General features: G+C 36.4%; 1 non-coding gene across 1 annotated transcript; it reads right to left on the reverse strand.

Annotated features, from left to right (window-relative positions):
• Positions 1–6,447: 6,447 nt before the first annotated feature.
• On the reverse strand, positions 6,448–6,520 carry Trnak-cuu (transfer RNA lysine (anticodon CUU)). Its single transcript has one exon. It is a non-coding gene; the product is annotated as a tRNA-Lys (tRNA).
• Positions 6,521–6,645: the final 125 nt, after the last annotated feature.

Raw genomic sequence — 6,645 nt, forward strand, 5'->3', positions numbered from 1 at the left:
CCGGGGTACACATCCTCCCCTCTAATTTTTTTCCAAGGGGGGACATCCCTAAAAATCCTTAAAGAAGAAAAAATAAAGCAATAATTGCCATGTGCAACTTTTTTTAGCACATCGAAAAGCACCATGTTTTGGGCCCAAATAGGGTAAAATTGCAAAATTTTGCGCTATGCGAACTGGCCCATCAATTTAAGAGCAAAACACACCATTTCAGCAGTAGTGTAGACAGGGGGCGGAAGGGCAACAGAAAAAAAATGAAAGAGAAAAGTGCCCCTCTGACAAAAAATGAAAGAGAAAATCTGGAGGGCAAAGAAAAGGAGCAAGGAGATCAACCCTTTTCCATATAAATTCAACCAGATCATGGGCCAAAATAGTGTAAAATACAAAATGTTTGCACGCTGTGTGCCCACATTGTCACAATAAAGGCATTTTCATCCCATCATGGGCGAAATACACAATTTTTGCACGCGTTTTGTCCCAATAAAGCCTTTTTTGAAGCTCAAATACATGTACAGTCTCTCTAAAAAACAAAACCGGTATATGTATTTGCAACTGCAATTTATTTTCTCGTCTGTGTCCCCGAAATTTTATTCACCCCCCGACCAAGAAAACTTGCTACGCCCCTATATTTTGGGCTAAAATACATAGGCGTAGATCCCGGGGGGATGGCACATTCAACCATCTCCCCAATGTTGACGCTTGTATGTGTGTTTCTGACCAAATTAAGCTCATATTTGGCCATTTTAGCCCCAAAAGTACAAATTTTTGCGCGTATGTTATCCACTTTTACATCAAATTTCATTCGTTTAGCTTCCAAATGGCAAAATGTTTAGCGTACTACTAAAAACAATTCCACATCAATGACATGCATACATTTTTATTGCACTTGAATACAAATTTTAGTACCATTAATGCCATTTGAATGGTAGTAAAATTGAATTAGCAGAATGGTACATTATGATGGTGGGGGGGGGGGGGGTGTAAAAATAGTTTTGAACCTATATGAGGGGGGGGTCAAAAAGTTTTAGGTCCATTGAGAGGGGGGTCACAAAAGTTTTGGGTTCGCGAAGAGGGGGGGGTAAAAAAATTTTCGACATGAAAAAAAATATTTTCCAGCCCCCCCCCCCCCCAAAGTATTTCTGAACACTCCCTAAATGGCTTCAAATTTCATTGTTTTTTTAAAATAAGTAACAAAATCAGTGAAAAATGAAAGTTGCTGTTCAAATTGCAGTAGGCTAAGGGTCTTTGGGTGACAGATCAAATGAATAAATAGGGGGTCTTCGGGGGACAGAGCATGTGTCCGTAAAAAAATATGGGGTCTTTGGTTGACAGCGATGCTGAAAAAGGGGTCTTAACAGTACATACGCGTCACCTCCAAAGTTGGAGTGCCCCAAGGCCCCCGTCCCCGCCCCCCCCCCCCCGAGTTCACAAAATCGTGGAGCCTTCCCCCATCTGGGTGATCCATATTCGATATTCTCTAATAAACTTATTTATGTAGTGAAGTCTTCCTATAAAAAGCTTCCTAAACATGCTATCATATGGCCCAGACCTATTAAAAAAAGTCTTCCAAACCCAGCAAACACAAAATAGGCCTACGTTTTCGACATCATTCGCAAAAGGTTATAAATTAAGGTTGTCAGAAAACGTTTAAATGTCTGGTTATATAAAGGGTATAATTATTAAGAGTATAAAACGTTTTCATAACCTTAAAAAACATTTTTTGATAATCAGCTCAGCAAACAAAAATGTTTTACAGAAAACTAAATGTCGGGTTATATGAAGGGTATAAAAACGTTTTAATAACATTCCAAAAACATTCTTGAAAACTTGATACAAAATTAAAACATTCTGAGAATGTTTTTTGGGGGTTGAAAAATTATTTTGCGAAAAATGTTTGCCCAAAATATTTTCAATAACCTTTTAAAAACGTTTTCATATAACCCGACATTTGAATGTTATTAAAAGGTTTTGAAAAAAAAACATTTTAAGAACATTTCTGTGTTTGCTGGGTGCAAATATTTTAACATAATGTTATTAAAGGGGGTACTACACCCATTGATTTTTTTTTGCATTTTTTTGCATTTTGTGAAGAAATTACAAAAAAAAATTGGACAAAGTGGTATGCAAAATGAAGGGGCAAATCTTCTCGTTTTATTGGTTGCATCGGTATCAATGTAGCTTACATGCTTTTGAAGATCAAGATAGAAGCCAAAAGGAGGTACATCACTGATGTACCTCCTTTTGGCTTCTATCTTCAAAAGCAGGTACATCACTGATGATTTAAATTCACTTCATTTTGGAAAGCTTACTATCAACGGATTTCGTTAAAATTTTGGATATGTGTTGCTAACACAGGGAAATAACGTTGATATGTAAAATGGGAATAAGTGGTCCCTGATTTCTTTTTGACTTCATGAACTTGGTGCTCCACAACTATCAAAAAACGAACCGGTTAAAATGCTTCTATTTTCAATGTCGAGCTACCGTATATTTTGTATTTTGAATTTGCAACTCTATGTCACTGAAACTTAATTAAGCCATAGGTAACAGGTTACCACAACCACACTACAGCAATGTTGAAAAAGATTGTATTTTTTGTCACCTATACCACCATATTAGGTAGTTTTCCGTAAGCTTCATTTTTGTGATTTTGGTAACTATTTTATATTTATTTGCCCAATCCAACTCAACTAGGCAATCTAAATTGTACTCACCATTTACATCCCAAGGTATTTTAGTATATCCACGTCACACATTTCCATTATATATCCAGTAACAGACAAAATATCAAAATTGATGCCTCATTATGACATGTATGATATCACAGACTATCACATGTATTCAAAATTGATGCCTGAATTTGACCTGAACCAATTGACCTATAACCTGACCTTTGATGACCTTATAGCCTTTTTTAATCTCTTTTCCTAACAACATATTATAGAAGATACATACATGGTGTAGTATTAAATTGTCTATGTGGAAGAGATTATTTAGGCCTATTTAATTTATTCAGTGTTATAATCAGTGAGTATATTTCTATAGATAGTATAACAAAGGATTTAATGTATTCTATTCATGTATTCTACTTGGACATGTTCAATAGAATAAACTTGGTTTGTTATGAAACACACATCTCAGTTACCAGGATACAGTAAACAAAAAAATATATAGGGCTAAAATGATTCTCTAAAATGGTTTAAAACCACTTTGTATGTAGAGATATTTTATAAATTCAGGACATGAGATGATGAACATATTTATATACTTTATAAATTTGCAAAAAAAAAAAAAGAAGGGTACTGATGAAAATCAGGGTATTAAATCGACACAATATTTGGCAGAAATGTTTGCAAAAATAGTTTACAATAACATTTTTGAAAACATTTAAAAATATTACAAAGTTTTGAATTAAATCAAATACTGGAACTTACATTTTTTTGCAACTTGCTACGTTGCGTCTGAAACCATCAGACTTCATCAGGCAACTGACCCGCTGGGCTGGTCATGTGACACTTTGAGACAGCTAGGGATCGTCTTGATGGCCCGGTCCCATGCGTGAGATAAGTTGTGTCTCAGTCCCCTTTCTTGTTAAGTGACGGCTGCTCTACTCTCTCCCAGATGGCTTCCTTGATGCCTCTCCTATGCCACTGTTCCTCCTTATCGAGAATCACTGCGTCCTCGGTGTCAATATTATGACCAGTGTCTTTAAGGTGAAGGTACACGGCGGAGTTCTGGGCCTCGTTTGAACTGGGCCTCCTATGTTGATTGACCCAGCAAACACAAAACGTTTTCGACATCATTCGCAAAAGGTTATAAACGGTTGTCAGAAAACGTTTAAATGTCGGGTTATATAAAGGGTACATTAATGGTATAAAACGTTTTCATAACATTAAATAACATTTGTTGGTAATTTACTGCACAGCAAACACAAATGTTTTACAGAAAACATTTAAATGTCGGGTTATATAAAGGGTATAAAAACGTTTTAATAACATTCCAAAAACATTTTTGAAAACTTGGTACAAATCATTCTAAACAGAATGTTATTTTGGGGTTGAAAAATATTTTACAAAAATGTTTGCCCAAAATATTTACAAGAACGTTTTTAAAATGTTTTCACGACCTTTATATAACCCGACATTTAAATGTTATTAAAACGTTTTGTAAAAAACATTTTAAGAACATTTCTGTGTTTGCTGGGTGCAAATATTTTAACATAATGTTATTTAAGTGTTGACAAAATATTTGCCCAAAATGTTTGCAAAAATAGTTTACAATGACATTTTTCGAAAACATTTTAAAAATATTGTTGTAGTGTGTTTTCATACAAAACGTTTTAAAACGATTTCATGACCTAGGGCCTATATATAACCCGACATTTTAATGTTATTAAAACGTTTTTACCTAAACCAAAACCCAAAATATAACTTATTTAAAACGTTTTAAAAACGTTTTTGTGTTTGCTGGTGAGTCTAGCTTTCAAGGCTTGTTTTGTTTCGCCAACATAGGCAGCAGAACAGTCAGCGTCACCGCACACTAATCCATACACTAAGTTTGAGCGTTTTTCTTTTGATTGTTTGTCCTTTACTTGAACGAGCTTGCCACGAAGGGTGTTATTTGGCTTAAACGACGATGAAATCCCAAAAGCTTTGAGGTGTTTCTTTACACGTTCTGACAGTCCAGCTATATATGGGAGTGATGCGAGCTTTGTTGGGTTGACCACCACCATCAGGCTGTTTTTGGTCTTTCCTGCTCTTGTTGGCTTTTAGAAAAGCCCAGTTCGGATAACCGCAGTTCTTCAGCGATTCTTTGATGTGGTCTTTCTCCTCTGGGATAAGTTCGTTCTCGCTATGATGGTATCAGCTCTGTATTGTAAAGTTCTTATTACTCCCAACTTGTGTATCAATGGGTGATGTGATCCAAATTGTAAGTAATGATCAGTGTGCGTGGGGTTTCTGTAAACATTTGAAGTTAGCGAACCATCGTTCTTCACACTAATCAGGCAGTCTAAGAAAGCTAGCGTGTCGATATGTCGTCTTTACAACTTTCCTGAGTAAATTTGATGTTGTCGTCTAGCTTATTGATGTGTTGAAAGAAACCTTCTAATTCGGTGCGCTCAATGATCACGAAGGTATCATCGACAAAACGTAACCAGAGTCTAGGCTTAACACCCGGGTATGATTGCAAGGCTTGCTGCTCGAAACTTTCCATACACAGGTTAACAACTATCGGGCTAACGGGGGATCCCATCGCAACTCCATGTTGTTGTTTGTAAAATTTGCCTTGGTATGAGAAATAGGTGGTATTCAAACAGATGCTTACGAGTTCCACGATTTGATCAACATTCAGGTTTGTCCGTTCACTCAAGGTGGTATCATTGTTCAAACACTCCTTTACAACTTTCAGCGCAAAGTCTGGTGGAATACATTGTGAACAATTCGGAACAAAGCGGTAACGTCATACGATGTTATTGTTTCGCCTTCGCTTAAAGTGATATCCTTAATTCGGTTAACAAACTCTTGAGTGTTTTTGATGTGGTGCGGAGATTGTCCAACAAGGGGGCCTAAGATTTTAGCCGCGTACTTTGCGAGATTATACGTTACAGATCCGATGCTACTCACAATGGGCCTTAGGCCTACAGGTATTGGTTCTGGCTTGTGAATTTTCGGGAGTCCATAAAACGCAGGTAGGCCTACCGCTGGCTCAGAGGGGGGGGATCTAACTGTCTCTGGTCATCGATGTTTATGGTTTTCTCATTAAGAATCTTAACTCTGTTACCTTTTTCCTGTAACCACTTGTTGGATTATATCCTACTTGCTTGTATGTTTTTTCGTCTTTTAGCAGATCATTGCACTTGTCATCATAGTCACACTTGTTCAAAACCACTACACACTTGCCTTTGTCTGCCGGGACTATGGCGATGTTTTCATCCTTAGTTAATTCCGACAGAGCCTTCCTCTCATCTTTGGTGATGTTTGATTGAGGTAGTTCAGTGTTACATAGCGTTTCACAGATCTTATGACGAAGTGTTTCGGCGCGTCCGATGGATTTATTACGACCTAGCGACACGGCAGATTCAGTAACGGTGACGAATTCAGCAAAATTTAAAAATATTGTTGCAGTGTGTTTCTATACAACGTTTTAAAACGTTTTCATGACCTTTATAAATATAACCCGACATTTTAATGTTATTAAAACGTTACGGTTTTTACCTAAACCAAAAGCCAAAATATAACTTATTTAAAATGTTTTTAAAACGTTTGTGTTTGCTGGGAAGTCTACAAAGTTTTGAAAAATCTAAAAAATAATCTGACAAATCTCAGAAATTGAAGAAGAAAGGCATGATAACCAAAACATTAATTTTATGTGGCTTAAATATTGTGAGAAAAATAATAATAAAGATAAAAATAAAAATAAAATAAAAAACCAAGGAGAAAAAAATAAATGCGCCCAACGTGGGGCTCGAACCCACGACCCTAGGATTAAGAGTCCTATGCTCTACCGACTGAGCTAGCCGGGCTTGCAAACATTTGGATCTAACTTTATTATAAGCCTACTAACACGGTTGTTTTTTGTATCTTCTCACAATTTTTCTGAATAATATACAGGATTGCCATGTTTTCTGCAGTTAGCCACAATTCTAAA

The sequence above is a fragment of the Amphiura filiformis genome, chromosome 1 (genome assembly GCF_039555335.1).
Source record: "Amphiura filiformis chromosome 1, Afil_fr2py, whole genome shotgun sequence".
Taxonomy (NCBI): Eukaryota; Metazoa; Echinodermata; class Ophiuroidea; order Amphilepidida; family Amphiuridae; genus Amphiura; species Amphiura filiformis.